We start from the raw sequence: 27,032 nt of genomic DNA, 5'->3' as shown, positions 1-27,032 counted from the left end.
ACCTCCCCAAAAAATTACAATTTCTTGAAGCGGTTTCTGCTTGACAAACTTGTCTTTTTTGAATGCCTCAAAAAAACTTTGTACGCAGATAGCCTGACAGACAACCAGTGAGCAGTACAGGTCTCCCCTACATCAGGACATTTCTATGATTCTGCCAGAACTGGACTGATGAACACCAGAACACCTATTACAAGTCCCCTTTTGTCTTTTACATAGACCAGCAATGACGTCCAAAACACATGAATGGGTTTCTGGTTTACTGAGAAATTATTGTGACAGAATTAAATATATTCAACTTGTATATACAGGTTGTCCAGTGTGTGCAGTAAATGTCATCACGGATGTGTGCTCCATTATCATTATACTCATCATTGTCAAATAAGTACCATAAACATCAGCATTCCCTTTTTATTAGGATTAAAATCCAAACCCTAATGTGCTTACTTTGAAAATCAATTTCACATTGTCTGTAGAATTCCTTTTTAAATCTAAAAACATAAAATGTTCATTTTAATATCAGATGGAAAAACTTTAAAAAAAAACACAAATATAATATTATACAGCAATTTTGACATGGGTATTCAAAGTAAGTAATCCAGCCTCATCAGGTCTAAGATCTATTCAGTAATGTATGCAGTTTGTACAGTGAAATCTGGTGACAGATCCACTTTAACGTAAATGGAGAAAGTGGCTACTTCATGGTTGCCAGAATCATTGCATATTGTTCTATTTATGATGTTTCTTACTAACAGAGCCAATGTTTAGTTATTACTAGACACAAAAGAAAAAAGGAATGGGGCAGCTGCAATTAATAAGGACAATTACATTGTGGAAATGGCATGTGCTAAACAACATTACAAGTTGTATTGTGATATTTACTGGTACGTTGAGGCTCCCTCAACATATGGTTCCTCATTATAAATGTCACAAGGGAGCTGAACCTAGGAAAACAAGAGATTTGAGAAGACAAGGCATGCAATCAGCCTGAAACTCTGGCATCAGGTCCTAAAATGACTTTGTGGTCTGAGAAGGACATGTGCAGAATAGTTAGAATATTAACATGCTGATAGATCTGCCGAGGTTATTCAGGTCTCACATTTAGCATGAAGATCATAAAGTAATACATACTGGTGCAAAGGTCTTGAGACAGCTCACTGGCTTTACACATCATGAGATGTTTCTGGTGTGGCACCTCGGTAATTAGTAGAGTTGAGAGAATTTCTTTGGGTCCCCGCTTATTCGGCAAGCTGTAGCACTTACCGAATAAGCTGCAGAGGGAATCCGGATACATGGAGCGCACCAACTGATCAGCGCCACAGCTGCATGTGTCGCGGCTGTGTCACTGTCACAGCACATGCATAGACAGCCCAACACACAGGCTCTCCATGCATGTGCTGTGACAGTGACACAAATGCGACACATGCAGTCGCGGCGCCGATCAGCTGATCAGCCAGTCTCCATGTATCTCCCTCTGCAGCTTATTCGGTAAGCGCTAAAGCAAAGTTTGAAGGAGAAAATTATTATTTCAAATCAAAATCTTTTTTTCGAACCTTGTCAATGTCTGGACTAGATTTTCAATTCATTTGGCAACTCATTTGATTAATAAAAGTATGAGTCTTCATGGTAGACACAAAATTGTCTGGGTGACCCTAAACTTTTGAACGGTAGTGTATATGTATATATATACAGCATATACAGCTCTGGCAAAAATTAAGAGACCACTGCAAAATTTTCAGTTTGTCTGATTTTTCTCTTTATAGATACATTTTTGAGTAAAATGTACATTGTTCTTTTATTCTCTAAACTACTGACAACATGTCTCTGAAGTTCCAAGCAAGAAATTTTGTATTTACTTTCTGAAAACGAGAAATGGTCAAAATAACAAACAAGTGCATTGCTTGCAGACCTCAAATAATAAAAAAAAAACAAGTTCATAATCATTTACAAACAGCAATACTAATGTGTTAACTCAGGAAGAGTTCAGAAATCAATATTTTGCGGAATAACCATGATTTTTAATCACAGCTTTCATGCGTCTTGGCATGCTTTCCACCAGTTTTTCACACTGCTTTTGGGTGACGTTATGCCACTCGTAGTACAAAAATTTAAGCAGTTCTTCTTTGTTTGATGGCTTGTGACTATCCATCTTCCTCTGGATTACATTCCAGAGCTTTTTAATGGGGTTCAGGTCTGGAGATTGGGCTGGCCATGACAGGGATTTGATGTGGTGGTCCTTCATCCACACCTAATTGACCTAGCTGTGTGGCATGGCACATTGTCCTGCTGGAAAAAAACAGTCCTCAGAGTTGGGGAACATTGCCTGAGCAGAAGGAATCAACTGTTTTTCAAGGATAACCTTGTATGCGACTTGATTCATACATTCTTCGCAAAGATTAACCTGCCCAATTCCAGCCTTGCTGAAGCATGCCCAGATCATCACCGATCCTCCACCAAACTTCACAGTGGGTACAAAACACTGTGGCTTGTATGCCTCTCCAGGTCTCCGTCTAACCATTAGATGACCAGGTGTTGGGTAAAGCTGAAAATTAGACTCATCAGCGAAGAATACCTTACTCCATTCCTCTATGGTCCAATCCTTATGGTCTTTGGCAAACTTCAGCTTGGCTCTCCTTTACTTCTCATTGATGAAAGTTTTTTTTATACCTTTACATGACTTGAGCCCTGCCTCTGGAAGCCTGTTACGAACTGTTCTTGGCATGCACTTCACTCCAGCTGCCATTTGCCATTCCTTTTGTAGGTCAATTGATGTCATCCTGCGGTTGGTGAGTGACATTCCAATAAGATGATGGTCATCCCGGTCAGTGGAGAGTCGTTTTTGCCCTCTGCCGGTCTGTAGCTTTGTTGTCTCCAATATCTGCTGCTTGACCTTGTTGTAATGGACTGCCATCTTAGAAATTTTAAGGACGGAGGCAACATGATGCTGAGATCTCATCTCCCGAGATCGTGGTGCCTGAGATCTCCGTCTGCGCATGCACCGCCCCCAGAGGCCATTTTCCCGGACTTCACCACACAAGAAACCATGGAACTGTGGGGGCTCTGGCCTTTCACAAAATGTCGGCAGAGCCCTCCACAGCATTGGAGACACCCGCAGCAGTGGCAAACACCCCCATAGCACTGTCGGGCACCCCTGCAGCGCCAGACACCACAGCACATTGGAACATCCCCTCACCCCACTCCTGCCTCCTCTAGCATCGACCCTGGGTCCCTGCTTCACCGGAGCCACACTCCCCCCCTTGGTAAGCAATAAGATGCATGGATTATAAGAAGCACCACTATTTTATTAGCAAACATTTTTTTCCTATTTTTCTCCTCAAAATTTGGGGTGCTTCTCATAATTCGGAGCATTTTATCATCTGAAAAATATGGTATATATAGATATACAGTACAGACCAAAAGTTTGGACACACCTTCTCATTTAAAAATTTTTCTGTATTTTCATGACTATGAAAATTGTACATTCACTCTGAAGGCATCAAAACTATGAATTAACACATGTGGAATTATATACTTAACAAAAAAGTGTGAAACAACTTGTAACATCTCTGCTGGCATCACAGCATGGCCTCACATCTCTCACACTATCTTACCCACTGCTCCAGACCATGATGTGCTCTCTCTTTAATGCCAGCTCCATGTTCTGTGTCTCTGCTCTCTGCATGCCTCATGGCTATGTGTATAGGGGGCCGGCGCCTGAACTCTCTGGTTCTTATAGGAATCAGGTGCATCTGTCTAATCAGTTCCTGACCAATTACCAAGAGGCCTCCTGTATATAGTGCAGCTCCACCCTGTGGTCTGGGCCTGTGCAATGTGTTAGCTCAGTTAGTGTTTAGCTGCTGAGTTTGCCTGGCCTTGCTCTGAGTTACTCCCTCTGAGCTTTTCTCTGTGCTATTGCCTTGATCTTGTAGTCCGCCCTCCAGGAGGCAGAATATCCTGGTCCCTGTGTCTTTGTCCCTGTGTCTTGTTCCATTGCCTTGTCTGTACTTTGTCTTTTCTCGGTCTCCTTGTCTGTGGCTTCCTTCCCTGCTTTGTCTTTCCTTGTGTTCTCAGTCTGCTTACACTCCGCACTCTTGCGGCTCTGCACTCAGACTTTGCTTTGCACTCTCTGGCTTTGCTCTGTGGCTCCGCTCTTTGCGGTTCTATCTGGCTCCGCTCTTTGCGGTTCTATCTGGCTCCACCTCCTGTGTTTCTGCACTTGGCTCCGTCTCTGCTCTTGGCTCCGCCTCCAACGTCTCCGCTCTTGGCGTTACCTCCAGCGTCTCCGCTTTTGGTTCCGCCTCCAGCATCTCCGCTCTTGGCTCCGCCTCCAGCGTCTCTGCTCTTGGCTCCGCCTCCAGCATCTCCGCTCTTGGCTCTGCCTCAGGCGTCTCCGCTCTTGGCTTCGCCTCCAGCGTCTCCGCTCTTGGCTCCGCCTCCAGCATCTCCGCTCTTGGCTCCGCCTCCAGCATCTCCGCTCTTGGCTCCGCCTCCAGCATCTCTGCCCTTGGCTCCGCCTCTTGCGGCTCCGCCCTTGGCTCTGCCTTCTCCTTCTCTTCTCTTCGTTCCACCTTCTACTCATACTCAGCCTCCTGCATTTCTGTTCTTGGTTCTAGCTCTTGTGCTTTCGCTCTGCATCCGCTCTTACGGTCTTTCTCTACTTGTTACTTAGTCCTCCTGTCTGAACAGGTTCCAACCTGTTTCACATACCTGCCTGCAGACCGGTCCCTACCGGTTCTTCCTATGTTCCAGCCGTACCCGCCTGCCTACCAGAGGGCCAGCCGTGTCCGCCTGCCCGCCAGTGTCTCTGTTGTACCCGTCTGCCTGCCTGTGTCCCAGCCGTGCCCGCCTGTCAGCCAGAGTGCCAGCCGTGCCCGCTCCGTTCCTTAGTGGGATCAGCAGCCACAGCCAGACATCACCCTGGAGTGGCACCTGGTAGCTTCCTATTGCACAAGTCTGACCTCACCATCAGAGGCTCCAGCGAACACCTAGGAAGCTACTTAGTTACGCCCCTTCCAGGGAAGTTCGGTCTGTGGTCCAGTGGGGCCACACCCCGTATGCCCGCGCCAACCAGTCTGGGCGCGTGCGTCACACAACTGAAATTATGTCTTATATTCTAGGTTCTTCAAAGTAGCCACCTTTTGCTTTGATGACTGCTTTGCACACTCTTGGCATTCTCTTGATAATTTTCAAGAGGTAGTCACCGGGAATGGTTTTCACTTCACAGGTGTGCCCTGTCAGGTTTAATAAATGGGATTTCTTGCCTTATAAATGGGGTTGGGACCATCAGTTGTGTTGTGCAGAAGTTTGGTGGATACACAGCTGATAGTCCTACTGAATAGACTGTTAGCTGCTTTTTTCTTACCTTAATACAAATTCTAAGTAGAGAAAAACAAGTGCCCATCATTACTTTAAGAAATGAAGGTCAGTCAGTCCGAAAAATTGGGAAAACTTTGAAAGTGTCCCCAAGTGCAGTGGCAAAAACCATCTAGCACTACAAAGAAACTGGCTCACATGAGGACCGCCCCAGGAAAAGAAGATCAAGAGTCACCTCTGCTTCTGAGCATAAGTTTATCCGAGTCACCAGCCTCAGAAATCGCAAGTTAACAGCAGCTCAGATTAGAGACCAGGTCAATGCCACACAGAGTTCTAGCAGCAGACGCATCTCTACAACAACTGTTAAGAGGAGACTTTGTGCAGCAGGCATTCATGGTAAAATAGCTGCTAGGAAACCACTGCTAAGGACAGGCAACAAGCAGAAGAGACTTGTTTGGGCTAAAGAGCACAAGGAATGGACATTAGACCAGTGGAAATCTGTGTTTTGGTCTGATGAGTCCAAATTTGAGATCTTTGGTTCCAACCACTGTGTCTTTGTGCGACGCAGAAAAGGTGAACGGATCGACTCTACATACCTGGTTCCCACCGTGAAGCATGGAGGAGGAGGTGTGATGGTGTGGGGGTGCTTTGCTGGTGACATTGTTGGGGATTTATTCATAATTGAAGGCATACTGAACCAGCATGGCTACCACAGCATCTTGCAGCGGCATGCTCTTCCATCCGGTTTGCGTTTAGTTGGACCATCATTTATTTTTAACAGGATAATGACCCCCAAACACACCTCCAGGCTGTGTAAGGGCTATTTGACCAGGAAGAAGAGTGATGGTGTGCTACGCCAGATGACCTGGCCTCCACAGTCACCAGACCTGAACCCAATCGAGATGGTTTGGGGTGAGCTGGACCGCAGAGTGAAGGCAAAAGGGCCAACAAGTGCTAAGCATCTCTGGGGACTCCTTCAAGATTGTTGGAAGACCATTCCCGGTGACTACCTCTTGAAGCTCATCAAGAGAATGCCAAAAGTGTGCAAAGCAGTCATCAAAGCAAAAGGTGGCTACTTTGAAGACCCTAGAATATAAGACATAATTTCAGTTGTTTCACACTTTTTTGTTAAGTATATAATTCCACATGTGTTAATTTATAGTTTTGATGCCTTCAGTGTGAATGTGCAATTTTCATAGTCATGAAAATACAGAAAAATCTTTAAATGAGAAGGTGTGTCCAAACTTTTGGTCTGTACTGTATATTTACATTTATGGGAAATAAACATATGATAACGTGTCATGATATATTCACATATTGTATTTGCAAAGGTGTCCTGATCTTCTGTTATCCCAGCAGATTCACTTGATCTGAAAACATTAAAGCATTTCCTGCATTTGCACATAATTGGTCAAATGTGTGAAGGCGATGACTGCTTACAGCGGGTACGGAAAGTATTCAGACCCCTTTAAATTTTTCACTCACTTTCATTGAAGCCATTTGGTAAATTCAAAAAAGTTCATTGTTTTCTCATTAATGAACACTCTGCACCCCATATTGACTGCAAAAAAAAAAGGAAATGTAGAAATTTTTGCAAATTTATTAAAAAAGAAAAACTGAAATAACATATGGTCGTAAGTATTCAGATCCTTTGCTCACTCATAGGGTTGAGCGAAACGGGTCGTTCATTTTCAAAAGTCGCCGACTTTTGGCAAAGTCGGGTTTCATGAAACCCGATCCGACCCCTGTGCGGGGTCGGCCATGCGGTACGCGACTTTCGCGCCAAAGTCGCGTTTCAATGACGCGAAAAGCGCCATTTCTCAGCCAATGAAGGTAAACGCAGAGTGTGGGCAGCGTGATGACATAGGTCCTGGTCCCCACCATCTTAGAGAAGGGCATTGCAGTGATTGGCTTGCTGTCTGCGGCGTCACAGGGGCTATAAAGGGGCGTTCCCGCCGACCGCCATGTTACTGCTGCTGATCTGAGCTTAGGGAGAGGTTGCTGCCGCTTCGTCAGAAGCAGGGATAGCGTTAGGCAGGGTCCATTAACCACCAAACCGCTTGTGCTGTAGCGATTTCCACTGCCCAACACCACCTTCGGTGTGCAGGGACAGTGGAAGCTACATTTTTTTTTTTTTCCCCTCAGCGCTGTAGCTCATTGGGCTGCCCTAGAAGGCTCCCTGATAGCTGCATTGCTGTGTGTACGCCGCTGTGCAAACCAACTGCTTTTTTCAAAGCACAAATCCTCTTGTTCCTTCCTTTCTGCACAGCTATCTTTTTGGTTTGTACACACTTTTTATTTAATTTGTGCATCAGTCCACTCCTTATTGCTGCCTGCCATACCTGGCTGAGATTACTGCAGGGAGATAGTAATTGAAGGACACTCCCTGTTTTTTTTTTTTTTTTTGTGGGAGATTAAGATTGACATTTCTGCTAGAGTGCCATCCCTGTGTGTGCCATCTCTCACTCAGTGGGCCATAGAAAGCCTATTTATTTTTTTGCTTGATTTGGGTTATAAAATCTACCTGAAAAAATCACTACATCAATCAGTGGGAGAAAAATATTGGCCTCAGGGCTTGTGTGCCACTCTTGACTCCTGTGTGCATCATCACTCACTCAGTGGGCCATAGAAAGCCTATTTATTTTTTTGCTTGATTTTGGTTCTAAAATCTACCTGAAAAAATCACTACATCAATCAGTGGGAGAAAAATATTGGCCTCAGGGCTTGTGTGCCACTCCTGACTCCTGTGTGCATCATCACTCACTCAGTGGGCCATAGAAAGCCCTTTTTTTTTTTTTTTTTGCTTTATTTGGGTTCTAAATTCTACCTGAAAAAATCAATAAATCAATCAGTGGGAGATTAATATTGGCCTTTGGGCTTGTGTGCCAGTCCTAAGCGTGCCATCTCTCTCTCTCAGATAGTGGGCCATAGAAAGCCTATTTATTTTTTTATTTTTTTATTGGGTTTATAAATTTTCCCTGGAAAAAAAAAAAAAGTGGGAGATTAATATTGGCCTCTGGGCTTGTGTGCCAGTCCTGAGCGTGCCATCTCTCTCACAAATAGTGGGCCATAGAAAGCCTATTTATTTATTTTTTTTTTGTTTTATAAATTCTCCCTTAAAAAAAAAGGGAGATTAATATTGGCCTTTGGGCTTGTGTGCCAGTCTTAAGCGTGCCATCTCTCTCTGTCTCTCAGATAGTGGGCCATAGAAAGCCTATTTATTATTTTTTTTATTGGGTTTATAAATTTTCCCTGGAACAAAAAAAAAAAATTGGGAGATAAATATTGGCCTCTGGGCTTGTGTGCCACTCCTGACTCCTGTGTGCGTCATCTCTCACTCAGTGGGCCATAGAAAGCCTTTTTTTGTTTTATTTGTTTTCTAAATTCTCCCTGAAAAAATCATTTTATTTTAATTGGTTTCTAAATTCTTCCTGAAAAAATCATTTTATTCTATTTTTTTTTTCCTAAAGTCTCCCTGAAAAAAAAAAAAAAAAAAAACAAATCAGTGGGAGATTAATATTGCCCTTTCTGCTTGTGTGCCAGTCTTGACTCCTGGGTGTGCCATCTCTCTCTCTCTCTCCAATTGTGGGCCATAGAAAGCCTATTATTTTTTTAGCTTGATTTGGGTTCCAAAATCTACCTGAAAAAATCACTACATCAATCAGTGGGAGATAAATATTGGCCTCTGGGCTTGTGTGCCACTCCTGACTCCTGTGTGCGTCATCTCTCACTCAGTGGGCCATAGAAAGCCTTTTTTTGTTTTATTTGTTTTCTAAATTCTCCCTGAAAAATTCATTTTATTTTATTTGGTTTCTAAATTCTTCCTGAAAAAATCATTTTATTCTATTTTTTTTTTCCTAAAGTCTCCCTGAAAAAAAAAAAAAAAAAAAAATCAGTGGGAGATTAATATTGCCCTTTCTGCTTGTGTGCCAGTCTTGACTCCTGGGTGTGCCATCTCTCTCTCTCTCTCCAATTGTGGGCCATAGAAAGCCTATTATTTTTTTAGCTTGATTTGGGTTCCAAAATCTACCTGAAAAAATCACTACATCAATCAGTGGGAGATAAATATTGGCCTCTGGGCTTGTGTGCCACTCCTGACTCCTGTGTGCGTCATCTCTCACTCAGTGGGCCATAGAAAGCCTTTTTTTGTTTTATTTGTTTTCTAAATTCTCCCTGAAAAAATCATTTTATTTTATTTGGTTTCTAAATTCTTCCTGAAAAAAATCATTTTATTCTATTTTTTTTTTTTCCTAAAGTCTCCCTGAAAAAAAAAAAACAATAAACAAATCAGTGGGAGATTAATATTGCCCTTTCTGCTTGTGTGCCAGTCTTGACTCCTGGGTGTGCCATCTCTCTCTCTCTCTCCAATTGTGGGCCATAGAAAGCCTATTTTTTTTTTTAGCTTGATTTGGGTTCCAAAATCTACCTGAAAAAATCACTACATCAATCAGTGGGAGATAAATATTGGCCTCTGGGCTTGTGTGCCACTCCTGACTCCTGTGTGCGTCATCTCTCACTCAGTGGGCCATAGAAAGCCTTTTTTTGTTTTATTTGTTTTCTAAATTCTCCCTGAAAAAATCATTTTATTTTCTTTGGTTTCTAAATTCTTCCTGAAAAAATCATTTTATTCTGTTTTTTTTTTTCCTAAAGTCTCCCTGAAAAAAAAAAAAAAAATCAAATCAGTGGGAGATTAATATTTACATTTGTGCTTCAGTGACAGTCCTGCGTGTGTGGCATCTCTCTCATTTGTTGCCACCAACAACAGAGTGTGTAACATTGTGCCTGATTTTCGTTGTGGTCTCACTCACCTGTAAAGGGGTAGCTAAATCATACTGAAGTTATAGCTCACCGTGTAATTTGTGTGACAGCAACAAATACCGTTAGTTTGTTTACGTTTTTAAAACAATGAGGAAGTATGGTGGAAGAGGTCGTGGCCGGGGGCGTTCATTGTCAGCTGGTAATGAGGGTAGTGGTAGTGGTGGAGCATCAGCTGGTCGTGGGAAAAAAAATATTGCACCTAAGTCTGGAGCTGTGGAGCCAGGTTCGTCGTCTGGCTACACAAGGCCTCGAACGCTCCCTTTTCTGGGAGTAGGAAAACCGCTTTTAAAGCCGGAGCAGCAAGAGCAAGTTTTGGCTTATCTTGCTGACTCAGCCTCTAGCTCTTTTGCCTCCTCTCGTGAAACTGGTAAATGTCAAAGCAGCGCGTCGTTAGTGGATGTTCACGGTCAGGGACAAGTCGCTTCCTTGTCCTCTTCAGCAAAAACAACAACAGAGAAGAATGCAGCAGGCGACACAACGGGTTACTCCATGGAGCTCTTTACACATACCGTCCCTGGCTTAGAAAGTGAAGCAGTTAACAGTCCATGCCCATTACAAGTTGAATCTGACATGGAGTGCACTGATGCACAGTCACAGCCAGACTACTATGCTGGTCCTTTGACTCAGACCACAACATTGCCCTCGCAGGGTGCTGATCAAGAATCAGACCCTGATGAGACTATGTTGCCCCATCACGAACGCTATACCACCGGCCGACACGGTGACACAGACGAAGTTGCACACGAGCTACAAGAAGAGGTAATAGATGACCCAGTTCTTGACCCCGATTGGCAGCCATTGGGGGAACAGGGTGCAGGCGGCAGCAGTTCTGAAGCGGAGGAGGAGGGGCCGCAGCAGGCATCAACATCGCAACAGGTTCCATCTGCCGGGCCCGTATCTTGCCCAAAACGCGTGGCAAAGCTAAAACCTGTTGGAGGACAGCGTGGCCATCCGGTTAAAGCTCAGTCTGCAATGCCTGAAAAGGTATCCGATGCTAGAAAGAGTGCAGTCTGGCATTTTTTTAAACAACATCCAATTGATCAGCGCAAAGTCATCTGTCAAAAATGTTCAACTACCTTAAGCAGAGGACAGAATCTGAAAAGTCTCAATACAAGTTGCATGCATAGACATTTAACCACCATGCATTTGCAAGCCTGGACTAACTACCAAACGTCCCTTAAGGTTGTAGCACCCTCGGCCAATGAAGCTAGTCAGCAACGCAACATCCCTTCCGGCAGTGTAGGGCCACCATTTTCCGCACCACCTGCAGTATCTGTGCAGGTTTCTTTGCCAGGCCAAAGCCGTCAGGGTCAGGGAATCACCAGTTTCGTAGTAGGAAACACTGCATCTAGGGCACCGGTGGCAACAATACCATCTCCCACTGTCTCTCAGTCTGCCATGTCCACCGGCACCCCCGCTAGTTCCACGATCTCCAGCTCTCCAGTCCAGCTCACCCTACATGAGACTATGGTTAGAAAAAGGAAGTACTTAGCCTCGCATCCGTGTACACAGGGTTTGAACGCACACATAGCTAGACTAATCTCGTTAGAGATGATGCCCTACCGGTTAGTTGAAAGCGAAGCTTTCAAAGCCCTGATGGACTACGCTGTACCACGCTACGAGCTACCCAGTCGACACTTTTTTTCCAGAAAAGCCATCCCAGCCCTCCACCAGCATGTTAAAGAGCGCATCGTCCATGCACTCAGGCAATCTGTGAGCACAAAGGTGCACCTGACAACAGATGCATGGACCAGTAGGCATGGCCAGGGACGTTACGTGTCCATCACGGCACACTGGGTAAATGTGGTGGATGCAGGGTCCACAGGGGACAACAAGTTTGGGACAGTTCTGCCTAGCCCACGGTCTAGGAAACAATTGGCTGTAGCCGTTCGCACCCCCTCCTCCTCCTCTTCGTCCTCCTGCAGAAGCGAGAGCTCATCCACAGACCGCAGTCGCACAACCACTCCATCCGCAGCTGCCACTGTTGCACACCAGGTCTCCCATTATGGGGCAGCTACTGGCAAACGTTAGCAGGCTGTATTGGCTATGAAGTGTTTGGGCGACAACAGACACACCGCGGAAGTTCTGTCCGAGTTCTTGCAGAAAGAAATGCAGTCGTGGCTGGGCACTGTAGATCTTGAGGCAGGCAAGGTAGTGAGTGATAACGGAAGGAATTTCATGGCTGCCATCTCCCTTTCCCAACTGAAACACATTCCTTGCCTGGCTCACACCTTAAACCTGGTGGTGCAGTGCTTCCTGAAAAGTTATCCGGGGTTATCCGACCTGCTCCTCAAAGTGCGTGGACTTTGCTCACATATCCGCCGTTCGCCCGTACGCTCCAGCCGTATGCAGACCTATCAGCGTTCTTTGAACCTTCCCCAGCATCGCCTAATCATAGACGTTGCAACAAGGTGGAACTCAACACTGCACATGCTTCAGAGACTGTGTGAACAGAGGCGGGCTGTTATGTTTTTGTGGGAGGATACACATACACGGGCAGGCAGTAGGATGGCAGACATGGAGTTGTCAGGTGTGCAGTGGTCGAAGATTCAAGACATGTGTCAAGTCCTTCAGTGTTTTGAGGAATGCACACGGCTGGTTAGTGCAGACAATGCCATAATAAGCATGAGCATCCCCTAATGCGTCTGCTGATGCAAAGTTTGACGCACATAAAGGATCAGGCGTCTGCAGCTGAGGAAGAGGAAAGCCTTGATGACAGTCAGCCATTGTCTGGCCAGGGCAGTGTACAGGACGAGGTAGCGGGCGAAGAGGAGGAGGAGGACGAGGAGGATGATGGGGATGATTATATTTTTAATGAGGAAGCTTTTCCGGGGCCACTGGAAATTGGTGGCGCGGCAAGGCCGGGTTCTGGTTTTTTGAGGGACACAAGTGACGTGGATTTGCCTGAAACTGCCCCTCAACCAAGCACAACCGCAGATTTGAGAACTGGAACTTTGGCCCACATGGCGGATTATGCCTTACGTATCCTCAAAAGGGACACACGCATAACTAAAATGATGAATGATGACGATTACTGGTTGGCCTGCCTCCTTGATCCTCGCTATAAAGGCAAATTGCAAAATATAATGCCACATGAGAACTTGGAACTAATATTAGCAACCAAACAATCAACTCTTGTTGACCGTTTGCTTCTGGCATTCCCTGCACACAGCGCCCGTGATCGTTCTCACACGAGCTGCAGGGGCCAGCAGACCAGAGGAGTTAGAGGGGCAGAAATCAGAAGTGGCGTTGGCCAGAGGGGTTTTCTGACCAGGTTGTGGAGTGATTTTGCTATGACCGCAGACAGGACAGGTACTGCAGCATCAATTCAAAGTGACAGGAGACAACATTTGTCCAGTATGGTTACAAACTATTTTTCATCCCTTATCGATGTTCTCCCTCAACCGTCATTCCCATTTGATTACTGGGCATCAAAATTAGACACCTGGCCAGAATTGGCAGAATATGCATTGCAGGAGCTTGCTTGCCCGGCAGCTAGTGTCCTATCAGAAAGAGTATTCAGTGCTGCAGGTTCAATACTAACAGAAAAAAGGACTCGTCTGGCTACCCAAAATGTAGATGATCTAACCTTCATTAAAATGAACCACAACTGGATTTCGAAATCTTTTGCCCCACCTTGCCCGGCTGACACCTAGCTTTCCTATGAAAAGGTCTTGCCTGTGGACTATTCTGAATGCCTTTTCCAATCTCGTAATTTTCTGCACCTGATTGTCCAGCATACGACATGTTTACACCTCACTAAATGGCCAAACTCCCCACACGGGGCCGTGGTATCGACACTTGGCGACAGCACCCGTGAGAGTGCAGTTTGTCTAAAGAGGTGGGTGAGCCCGCTTTTGGTCGACGGCACTGCCACTGGGTCCCTCCTAGTACAATAAAGTGTCTCTGGCGGTGGTGGTGCGCACCCAACGTCAGACACACCGTTGTAATATGAGGGGCCCTGGGCCTGTACCGCCGGCCACAAGACAGTTTCCCCCCACCCCAGCTCAAACAGTGCTCTACCACTTGCAAAATTATCTCACAGCTCCACCAATGTTTAGTCTATGCGCTGACATCCTTCAATGCCTGCCACTGACAATACCATTGTATTGACATTTTTGTTATGTTAGGCCTTCGATGCCTGTCTGTGGTCACTCCTTCCACTAGGCCTCCACTGACCACACCACTGCTGCCCGTGTACCCCTGTAACCAATTTAAAATTGCCTACAGCCATGTGTTATTATTTTAGGCCTTCGATGCCTGTCTGCGGTCACTCCTTCCACTAGGCCTCCACTGACCACACCACTGCTGCCCGTGTACCCCTGTAACCAATTTAAAATTGCCTACAGCCATGTGTTATTATTTTAGGCCTTCGATGCCTGTCTGTGGTCACTCCTTCCACTAGGCCTCCACTGACCACACCACTGCTGCCCGTGTACCCCTGTAGCCAATTTAAAATTGCCTACAGCCATGTGTTATTATTTTAGGCCTTCGATGCCTGTCTGCGGTGACTCCTTCCACTAGGCCTCCACTGACCACACCACTGCTGCCCGTGTACCCCTGGAACCAATTTAAAATTGCCTACAGCCATGTGTTATTATTTTAGGCCTTCGATGCCTGTCTGCGGTGACTCCTTCCACTAGGCCTCCACTGACCACACCACTGCTGCCCGTGTACCCCTGGAACCAATTTAAAATTGCCTACAGCCATGTGTTATTATTTTAGGCCTTCGATGCCTGTCTGCGGTCACTCCTTCCACTAGGCCTCCACTGACCACACCACTGCTGCCCGTGTACCCCTGGAACCAATTTAAAATTGCCTACAGCCATGTGTTATTATTTTAGGCCTTCGATGCCTGTCTGCGGTCACTCCTTCCACTAGGCCTCCACTGACCACACCACTGCTGCCCGTGTACCCCTGGAACCAATTTAAAATTGCCTACAGCCATGTGTTATTATTTTAGGCCTTCGATGCCTGTCTGCGGTCACTCCTTCCACTAGGCCTCCACTGACCACACCACTGCTGCCCGTGTACCCCTGGAACCAATTTAAAATTGCCTACAGCCATGTGTTATTATTTTAGGCCTTCGATGCCTGTCTGCGGTCACTCCTTCCACTAGGCCTCCACTGACCACACCACTGCTGCCCGTGTACCCCTGTAACCAATTTAAAATTGCCTACAGCCATGTGTTATTATTTTAGGCCTTCGATGCCTGTCTGTGGTCACTCCTTCCACTAGGCCTCCACTGACCACACCACTGCTGCCCGTGTACCCCTGTAACCAATTTAAAATTGCCTACAGCCATGTGTTATTATTTTAGGCCTTCGATGCCTGTCTGCGGTGACTCCTTCCACTAGGCCTCCACTGACCACACCACTGCTGCCCGTGTACCCCTGGAACCAATTTAAAATTGCCTACAGCCATGTGTTATTATTTTAGGCCTTCGATGCCTGTCTGCGGTCACTCCTTCCACTAGGCCTCCACTGACCACACCACTGCTGCCCGTGTACCCCTGGAACCAATTTAAAATTGCCTACAGCCATGTGTTATTATTTTAGGCCTTCGATGCCTGTCTGCGGTCACTCCTTCCACTAGGCATCCACTGACCACACCACTGCTGCCCGTGTACCCCTGTAACCAATTTAAAATTGCCTACAGCCATGTGTTATTATTTTAGGCCTTCGATGCCTGTCTGCGGTGACTCCTTCCACTAGGCCTCCACTGACCACACCACTGCTGCCCGTGTACCCCTGGAACCAATTTAAAATTGCCTACAGCCATGTGTTATTATTTTAGGCCTTCGATGCCTGTCTGCGGTCACTCCTTCCACTAGGCCTCCACTGACCACACCACTGCTGCCCGTGTACCCCTGGAACCAACATCAGAAAATATAAAAATAAGTATTTTGCTTATAAAAAAGAAAATACTGGAGAGATATCAAATGCAGACATTTTAACATTAAAAACAAACACATACAACAAAAATCTGGTACAGTACTAAAAATGGCCACCAGCTACAATAACTTTCTCCTGCAAGTAGTTAACTGAAAGGTTTTTTCAATTTTAAACACAGATATGGCATCCACCGAGTGTTGTCCTGTCGCGTCTTCTTTATATTATTGCCAAGAAGATGCAAAACAATGAAAATAATAAAATCATTATTTACCAAAAAAATAGAGTAAGTCAAAACCACATTGCAAATAAACATTCATTACAATTAAAGAAGCAGGGCGCGTCCGAGGGTGAGTATATACCTAATAAGAATATAATCACCCTCGGACGCGCCCTGCTTCTTTCCGACAGCCTTCCTTCCTAAGAATCAGCCCTTCCGTGGTGTAGAGAGAGGGTTTGTTACACTCCAAGGTGTTCCCCAGGTTGCCTTTCCTGAGCTTCGATCTTCCGGCTCTCGTTTAGTAGTTGTTGGAAACTACGCTGCATTGGGCCTACAAATTGGGTATGGGGTGTAGAGAGATGGTGTGTTCCACTCCAAGGTGTTCCCCAGGTTGCCTTTCCTGAGCTTCGATCTTCCGGCTCTCGTTTAGTAGTTGTTGGAAACTACGCTGCATTAGGCCTACAAATTGGGTATGGGGTGTAGAGAGATGGTGTGTTCCACTGTAGAGAGATGGTGTGTTACACTCCAAGGTGTTCCCCAGGTTTCCTCTCCATTGCTTCGATCTTCCGGCTCTCGTTTAGTAGTTGTTGGAAACTACGCTGCATTAGGCCTACAAATTGGGTATGGGGTGTAGAGAGATGGTGTGTTACACTCCAAGGTGTTCCCCAGGTTTCCTCTCCATTGCTTCGATCTTCCGGCTCTCGTTTAGTAGTTGTTGGAAACTACGCTGCATTAGGCCTACAAATTGGGTATGGGGTGTAGAGAGATGGTGTGTTACACTCCAAGGTGTTCCCCAGGTTTCCTCTCCATTGCTTCGATCTTCCGGCTCTCGTTTAGTAGTTGTTGGAAACTACGCTGCATTAGGCCTACAAATTGGGTATGGGGTGTAGAGAGATGGTGTGTTCCACTCCAAGGTGTTCTCCAGGTTGCCTTTCCTGAACTTCTATCTTCAGGCTCTCATTAAATTGTGGTTAAACGGAACAACTGCATTTGGCGTACTAGTTGGTTTGGGGCCTACTATCGGTGTCTGCCGCTCCTTGCTGTTCTCCTGGTTTCCTGTCCTGAAATTCCGTTTTCAGGCGCTCGTTAAGTAGTTGTTAATGTTAGACTGCATTTGCCCTACTAGTTGGGTTGGGGCCTACTATCGGTGTCTGCCACTCCTTGCTGTTCTCCTCCACTGAACAAAGCTGTGCCGCCTGTTTACTACTGTTGCCAATTTTGAACTGCATTTCGACTACTTACTGATTTGGGCCTACTCTCTGTGTCAGCCTCTCATTCCAGTTGTCCTCCACTGCAATGCCCCCTGATTAGTCCTGTGTTACCAATTTTGAACTGCATTTAGCCCACTTTATTCTTTGGGCCTATATCTGTGTTTCCTCCTCATCCTGCCCATTGCCCAGCCAGTGATAGATGAGTCTGCTGGTACATTGACCCATAACGCAACATTTCCCGTGCACGCTACACTGCAAGATTGTGACCCTGCTGAAAGTCAGGTCCCCCTTCCCGCATACCATACCACCTTACACGGGGACAAACAGGAAGGTGCAGATGAAAGTGCAGGTTCCTTCATCAGGTGGGGGGAGGAATACTAGTTGGCGACGTCACTGGCACAGGGCCTCTCATAGTACGCAAAAGTGTTGCTGCCGGTGGGAGGCGCCCCCGCCGTGCAAACACACCGCTGTACTTTGAGGGGCCCTGTGCCAGTGCCAATGCCAACAAATGGGCCCCCCCTGCTTGCTCAGGATCACAGCACTTGCAAAGTTGAAATACTTACCTCTCCCTGCTCCACTGCCATGACGTGGTCCAGATTTCCTGGGCCCACTAATTACTTGAACCAGCCCTACCCCACACAACTTTAGCCAAATGACCCCCAATTTCAAATGCCTTCCAATTATTATAAGGTAAATTACGCTTGACAAGCCTCATTAAGAAGAATGGATGGTTTTGACATTAAAATGGGCACTCTAGGTGTTTTCCTGGCCCCCACTCACTGCCGACTATGCTGCCCCATTGACTTGCATTGGGTTTCGTGTTTCGGTCGATCCCGACTTTACGTCATAATCGGCCGATTTCACTCGACCCGACTTTTGAGATAGTCGGGTTTCGCGAAACCCGGCTCGACTCTAAAAAGGTCAAGGTCGCTCAACTCTACTCACTCATATTTAAGTCACATGCTGTCCATTACCTTGTGATCCTCTTTGAGATGGTTCTACTCGTTCATTGGAGTCCAGCTGTGTTTAATTATACTGATATGACTTAATTTGGAAAGGCACACACCTGTCTATATAAGACCTCACAGCTCACAATGCATGTCAGACCAAATGAGAATCATGACGTCCAAGGAACTGGCCAAGGAGCTCAGAGACAGAATTGAGGCAAGGCACAGATCTGGCCAATGTTACAACAGAATTTCTGCACTACTCAAGGTTTCTAACCGCACTGTGGCCTCCATAATCCTTAAATGGAAGAAATTTGGGACCACCAGAATTCTTCCTAGACCTGGCCGTCCAGCCAAACTGAGCAATCGTGGGAGAAGAGCCTTGGTGAGAGAGGTAAAGATGAACCCCAAGATTGCTGTGGCTGAGCTCCAGAGATGCAGTAGGGTGATGGGAGAAAGTTCCACAAAGTCAACTATCACTGCAGCCCTGTACCAGTCGGGCCTTTATGGCAGAGAAGCCTCTCCGCAGTGCAAGACATATGAAAGCCCGCATAGAGCTTGCTAAAAAAGACATGAAGGACTCCCAGACTATGAGAAATAAGATTCTCTGGTCTGATTAAACGAAGATAGACCTTTTTGGTGATAATTGTAAGTGGTATGTATGGAGAAATCATGCACTGCTTATCACCTGCCCAATACAATCCCAACAGTGAAACATGTTGGTTGCAGCATCATGCTATGAGGGTGTTTTTCAGCTGCAAGGACAGGATGACTGGTTGCTATTGAAGGAAACATGAATGTGGCCAAGTACAGAGAGATACTGGATGAAAACCTCTTCCAGAGTGCTCTGGATATCAGACTTGGCCGAAGGTTCACCTTCCAACAAGACAATGATCCTAATCACACGGCTAACGTAACAAAGGAGTGGCTTCAGAACCATTCTTGACGGGCCCAGTCAGAGTCTCGGCCTAAACCCAATAGAGCATCTCTAGAGACATCTGAATATGGCTGTCCACTAACGTTCACCAATGGAAGAATGGCAGAGGATCCCTAAATCAACGTGTGAAAAACTTGTTGCATCATTCTCAAGAAAACTCATGTTTGTACTAGGTCAAAAGGGTGCATCTACTCAGTACTGAGCAAAGGGTCTGAATACTTATGACTATGTGATATTTCAGTTTTTTTTTTTAATGAATTTGCAAAAATTTCTACATTTCTGTTTTTTTCAGTCAAGATGGGGTGCAGAGTGAACATTAATGAGAAAAAAATGAACTTTTTTGAATTTACCAAATGGCTGCAATGAAACAAAGAGTGAAAAATTTAAAGGGGTCTGAATACTGTATTTCACTAGCTAGACCAGACCCTTTATATATCATGGCTTATTCGAAGACACAGAAAGAGACTGGCTTGGTTATGAAAATGAGCAATCTGCCAGTCACCGTAACACACGGCACTGTTCACATACCGATATAGGAAACTTTTCTGTGGCAGTGGAGCTGGCTGTACATGGGGCCAATGCTGGTATCTGAAGATAGGGGAATGTTTGGAATTCCAAAGATATTAGGAAGTTGTATATATTTATAGTGCTATCACATTAGGTGGACAATTCCTTTAAGATAAAAGAACAGAAATGTTTAAAGGGAACCTGTCACCCCCAAAATCGAAGGTGAGCTAAGCCCACCAGCATCAGGGGCTTATCTACAGCATTCTGTAATGCTGTAGATAAGCCCCCGATGTATCCTGACAGATGTGAAAAAGACGTTAGATTATACCCACCCAGGAGCGGTCCCGGTACGATAGGCGTCGCGGTCCGGTCCCTCCCATCTTCTTACCATAACGTCCTCTTCTTGTCTTCACGCTGCGGCTATGGCGCAGGCGTACTTTGTCTGTCCTGTTGAGGGCAGAGAAAAGTACTGCAGTGCGCAGGCGCTGGGCCTCTCTGACCTTTCCCGGCGCCTGCGCACTGCAGTACTTTGCTCTCCCCTCAACAGGGCAGACAAAGTACACGTGCGCTGGAGCCGCAGCGTGAAGACAAGAAGAGGACGTCATCGTAAGAAGATGGGAGGCCCCGGACCGGACCGCGACGCCTATCGGACCGGACTGCACCAGGACCGCCCCTGGGTGAGTATAATCTAACCTCTTTTTCTCATCTTTCAGGATACATCGGGGGCTTATCTACAGCATTATAGAATGCTGTAGATAAGCCCCTGATGCTGGTGGGCTTAGCTCACCTTCGATTTTGGGGGTGACAGGTTCCCTTTAAATGCACTTTCATCCTTTTATTCAAGTGCTGTGATCCACTTCTAGTTGTCATCTTTATATCTACCAGTAAGCTATGGAACAAGTAACATTTATATGTGATATCTGCTCCACCACTTTAATATTTTCAGTGTCCCACATACAACAGTCTCAAGTCATTCTGCTAGAAGCCAGAACTATGAGAAGTATAAAGATACTTTTATCCTTTTATTCATTTCCTGTGATCCATTTCCAATTGCCATCTTTATATCTGCCATACAACAGTCTTAAGAAGACACAGCAGATTTAAGCCATTCGGCTACAAGGCAGAAGTATGACAAGTATCTGGAACCAAACAAGTACATGCTCCATCTATTCGCAATTATAGCCGCTCCTTTGAGCAGAGAATGGTGCACTGGAGACAGAAAGATCAGACGCCCTATAGTATGAATGTTAATTAGGAAAGGATCAGGAGGCTTATGGAAAAGGTTGTGGTTTAGTTCCTCATGGCAGAGCAGAGAGCAACAATCAGAGGAGGTGTTAAAGTGACAAGTCTCTTAAGCTCATTATCCACACTATGTGAGCAGGAACAAAATGTATGGTGTGACCGCAACATGGAGCATGACCTGAACATGACAAGCCGAAGAGGACACAGGGATACAACACATACTGCTCACTGTCAGCCTGGGGGTGGCAGACACACCATAGTGACCCAGACCTGCAGTTGATTTAATAAGTCCTAAAGAGCTGCTGTTTCCTGCTGATATATTGGGAACATGGGCATTGGGTTGAGGGAAGCTTTCATTATCTTGATTTTCTGCGATTTCTCCTTTGAAAACACTTTTTTTCCTATAAGGTGCCTTCAGCTCAACAGTCACTGTCTTTAAGAAATGCATGACACGAATACATGTAAAATGTCTATCGGCCACCACGATCCTTATCAACACCATACATGTAAGAAGAAATTTGGCATGTATCCAAAACTTCAGATATAAAGACTAGACGACCAGATTTGACCGGTATTTTTATTGTATTTTTTTAGCACAGATACACTAGGATTTGCACAGAAAAATGTGATTATTTGTTGTTTTTTTTGCACTTTTTCAGGCTCAACCTAGAAGTCTATAGGAGAAAAAAGGCACAAAATATATATATATATTCCGCAGCATCTTTACATGCACAATTGGCATGAGCTTTCATGAAAACACATCCAGTTAGTTTGAAATGTTAAACACAATAAATGTTTTGCACAAAAAGAAATGCGATGTTTCCGCTATGTGGGAACATATCTAAGGGCTCATACTCACCAGCGAGAAACACGGATGAGTCTCGCATGTCAATACCCGGCGCTGCTGCCGGCACTCAGGAGAGGAGCGTGCGGCTCCATGTATTCCTATGCGGCCGCATGCTCCGATCTGAGCGCCGGGTATTAACATGTGAGACTCATCCGAGTTTTTCGCAGGTGAGTATGAGCCCTTACAAGAGCAGTGTGGTCCGTTACCATGATGTTGTTGATTATTACAATTTTAAAAAATGGTCCTATTGATAATATTAAACCATCAGAGGAAGACAAAGTGTGGAGACTGGGACATGAATTACAGTGTGTATGTGTATATACAGTACTGTGCAGGTTTTAGGCTGGTGTGGACAAATGCTGCTAATTAAGAATGCTTAGATGTGTCAATGTTTTTTTTATTACTTAACAAAATGAAAAGAGCAGGAACAATAGAGAAAACTAAATCAAGTCAACATTTGGTGTGACTATCATTTGCCTTCAAAACACATCAATTTCTTTAGGTACACTTGCACACAATGTTTTAAAGAAGGGTAGGGAGGTTTTTCCAAACTTCTTGGAGAACTAACCACAGATCTTCTGTACATATAGGCTTGAGCAAATCCTTATATCTCTTCATATAATCCCACACAGGCACGATGATTTTTGGTTCAGGGCTCTGTGGGGACCATATCATCACTTGCAGGACTGCTTGATCTTCTTTACGCTGAAGATAGTTCTTACTGACTTTGGCTGTATGTTTGAAGTCTCTTGTCCTGCTGCAGAATAAATTTGGAGCCAAGCAGATGCCTCAATAATGTTGTTTCATTATGCATATGTATCTTTCTGTATTTCTCAGCATTAACAACACCATTAATCCTGACCAAATCCCTAAGCCAATTTGATGACATGCAGTCCCAAACTCTCAATGACCCTCCACCACGCACCATTGTTATCCGCAGACACTCATTATGGTTCCGCTCTCCAGCCCTTCAGTGAATAAACTAGTTTCTGTTACAGCCAAATATTTCACATTTTGACTCACTAGCCCACAGCTCCTGCTTCCATGTTTTCTGCATCAAAGTTATGTTTTTGCGCACCTTGTTTCCATGCGAAAGATATGTATTTTGGGCAGGAATTTTTTCATGAAGACCACTTCTAGTCAAACTTCTTTGAACAGTAGATGGGTGTAGCTGGGTCCAACAGTTTGAGGACAGTTCTGAGCTGATGCTGGTCATCTTCCAATTCCCAATGTGCTTTGAAATCTTTGCCTGGGAAATACCTTGCTGGTGCAGTCTAACCACTGGCAGACACAAACAGAAAAGGGCCAGAACAGTATATGCATCCTTTGTAGACCAATGGCTCCTCACAATGCATAATTCCATTTGCTTTGGAGGTGAAAGTAGGCCCCCTTACCTCTTGGGACCCTGTGCGGCTGCATATATCGTGCCAATGAGATGTCCACCCCTGAGAATAACTACCTTGTGTCTTGTTGCTATGCTCAGTCTTGCCATGGTGTATGACCTTTAACATGAAACCGTTGTCTACAACCTCACCTTTGCAGCAGAATTTGACTGTTCATCATCCAAGCCTCCTATACAGCTGTTTCTGTTTCAATTAATGATTGTCTTTAATCTACAAATGAAAATTATGATTAGCATCTGTTTGATATGATTGGCTACTCATACATCTAACTATAATCCTACAGATTCTCTGACTTTGTGCAAGTGCACTGATGCTGCTTTGAAGGCAAAGGGTGGTCGCACCAGGTAACAATTTAGTTTAGATTTCTTTTGTTCACTTTGAATTTTGATAAAATGAGGACAGGTGTTAATACATCTGGAGTTGTGTGTGTAATTGGACCTCCGGCATGTGGTCATCTTTTGACAGCCATGTCTTTGTCAGCTATCAGGACACAGTTATATCTCTGCGGATAGTTGGTCTTATGTGGCACCTGAATCACAAGTTGTGCTTTCTTGCTTTAGATTACCATTGCAAACCTTTCTGTGTACTTTGTCGCACTCAAATTCCCACAGGTATAAAGTGTGGACTGAGGACAATGTAGGCTACACCATATGATGACCGGTCCAGAAACCCAAAAATGATAAGGCTGTCTATTCTCACTGCTTGGAGTCCTTTGTATAAACCTTTTTGTGAACATGCACATTGGCTTACGAAAGTATTCACCCCCATTGACAATGCTACCTCACAAACAAGAATTTCACTGGTTTTTACGGTTTGCATCAGTTCATGTATAGAATATCCCCAAAACTCTGAACATTTGTTTTTCTTTTTATTGAGAAGCAAAGAACAAATCAGAAAAAATAACTGAAAACTTCAGTGAGCATAACTATTCACCCCCTAAAGTTAGTACTTTATAGACCCTCCTTTTGTAGCAATTACAGCTGCAAGTCTTTGGATAAGATTCTATGAGCTTTCCACTTGGACGTTTGCCCATTTCTCAAGGCAAAAGTGCTACAGCTAATTCAAGTTATATGGTTTCCTCTGGTGAACAGCAATCTATAAGTCTGACCACATATTCTCATCTGGATTCAGGTCTGGGTTTTGACTAGGCCACTCCAAATCATTTACACGTTTCCCTTTCTCTTAAACCACTCACGTGTTGCTTTAGCATTATGCTTTGGGTCACTGTCATGTTGGAAGGTGAACCTCCGTCTCAGTCTGAAATCACCGAATGGCTGAAACAGGTTTTGCTCAAGAATATCCCTGTATTTCGTACCATCCATCTTTTCCTTGACTTGGACCATTTTTCCTGTCACTTCGTCGGAAAAACATTCCCACAGCATGATGCTGCCACCACGTTTCACTATGGGGATGGTGTTCTTGGGGTGAAGAACTGATTTGATTTAGTGCCAGACATGGAGTTTACATTGGTGGCCAAAAAGTTAAATTTTAGTCTCTTCTGACCACAGCACCTTCCTCCATACATTCCGGATGTCTCCCACGTCTTTTGGCAAACTCAAAACGAGCCTTGCAATTTTTTTTTGCCCACTCTTCCATAAAGGCCACCTCTATGGAGCGTACAGCTTATGGTGTTCATATGGACAGATACGCCAGTCTCTGCTTAGTAACCCTGCAGCTCCTACAGGGTTACCTTTGGTCTCTGTGCTGCCTCTCTGATTAAGGCCCTTCATGCCCGGGCTGAGACATTTGGTGGGCAGCCGACTCTTGGTAGGTTTGTTGTGGGAATATGTTCTTTCCAATTGATTGATAATGGATTTGATGGTGCTCCGGGGATCATAAGAAATTGGGAGATTGATATATATATAAATATTTTTTTATAACCCAACCCTGACGTGTACTTAACAACTTTGTCCCTGACTTATTTAGAGATCTCCTTGGACGTCATGGTGTTGTTTGGTTAGTGGTGCCTCTTACTTAATGGTGTTTCAGCCTCTGTTCGCATTTCAGAAAAGGTGTGTGCATACTGACAGAACAGGAGACACTTAGATCGCACAAAGGTGGACTTCCTTTCGCTGAGCATGTGACTTAGGTAGGCAATTCCTTGCACAGAAATTTAATACATATGCACATGTGAATTTTTAGTTACCATATACAGTGGGGCAAAAAAGTATTTAGTCAGTCAGCAATAGTGCAAGTTCCACCACTTAAAAAGATGAGAGGCGTCTGTAATTTACATCATAGGTAGACCTCAACTATCGGAGACAAACTGAGAAAAAAAAATCCAGAAAATCACATTGTCTGTGTTTTTAACATTTTATTTGCATATTATGGTGGAAAATAAGTATTTGGTCAGAAACAAAATTTCATCTCAATACTTTGTAATATATCCTTTTTTCTGTAAGTCTTCACAAGGTTGCCACACACTGTTGTTGGTATGTTGGCCCATTCCTCCATGCAGATCTCCTCTAGAGCAGTGATGTTTTTGGCTTTTCGCTTGGCAACACGGACTTTCAACTCCCTCCAAAGGTTTTCTATAGGGTTGAGATCTGGAGACTGGCTAGGCCACTCCAGGACCTTGAAATGCTTCTTACGAAGCCACTCCTTCGTTGCCCTGGCGGTGTGCTTTGGATCATTGTCATGTTGAAAGACCCAGCCACGTTTCATCTTCAATGCCCTTGCTGATGGAAGGAGGTTTGCACTCAAAATCTCACGATACATGGCCCCATTCATTCTTTCATGTACCCGGATCAGTCGTCCTGGCCCCTTTGCAGAGAAACAGCCCCAAAGCATGATGTTCCACCACCATGCTTTACAGTAGGTATGGTGTTTGATGGATGCAACTCAGTATTCTTTTTCCTCCAAACATGACAAGTTGTGTTTCTACCAAACAGTTCCAGTTTGGTTTCATCAGACCATAGGACATTCTCCCAAAACTCCTCTGGATCATCCAAATGCTCTCTAGCAAACTTCAGACGGGCCCGGACATGTACTGGCTTAAGCAGTGGGACACGTCTGGCACTGCAGGATCTGAGTCCATGGTGGCGTAGTGTGTTACTTATGGTAGGCCTTGTTACATTGGTCCCAGCTCTCTGCAGTTCATTCACTAGGTCCCCCCGCGTGGTTCTGGGATTTTTGCTCACCGTTCTTGTGATCATTCTGACCCAACGGGGTGGGATCTTGCGTGGAGCCCCAGATCGAGGGAGATTATCAGTGGTCTTGTATGTCTTCCATTTTCTAATTATTGCTCCCACTGTTGATTTCTTCACTCCAAGCTGGTTGGCTATTGCAGATTCAGTCTTCCCAGCCTGGTGCAGGGCTACAATTTTGTTTCTGGTGTCCTTTGACAGCTCTTTGGTCTTCACCATAGTGGAGTTTGGAGTCAGACTGTTTGAGGGTGTGCACAGGTGTCTTTTTATACTGATAACAAGTTTAAACAGGTGCCATTACTACAGGTAATGAGTGGAGGAAAGAGGAGACTCTTAAAGAAGAAGTTACAGGTCTGTGAGAGCCAGAAATCTTGATTGTTTGTTTCTGACCAAATACTTATTTTCCACCATAATATGCAAATAAAATGTTAAAAAAACAGACAATGTGATTTTCTGGATTTTTTTTTCTCAGTTTGTCTCCCATAGTTGAGGTCTACCTATGATGTAAATTACAGACGCCTCTCATCTTTTTAAGTGGTGGAACTTGCACTAT

The sequence above is a fragment of the Ranitomeya imitator genome, chromosome 4, assembly GCF_032444005.1.
Source record: "Ranitomeya imitator isolate aRanImi1 chromosome 4, aRanImi1.pri, whole genome shotgun sequence".
NCBI classification, from domain to species: Eukaryota; Metazoa; Chordata; class Amphibia; order Anura; family Dendrobatidae; genus Ranitomeya; species Ranitomeya imitator.
Note: the sequence above shows the minus strand (reverse complement) of the source record.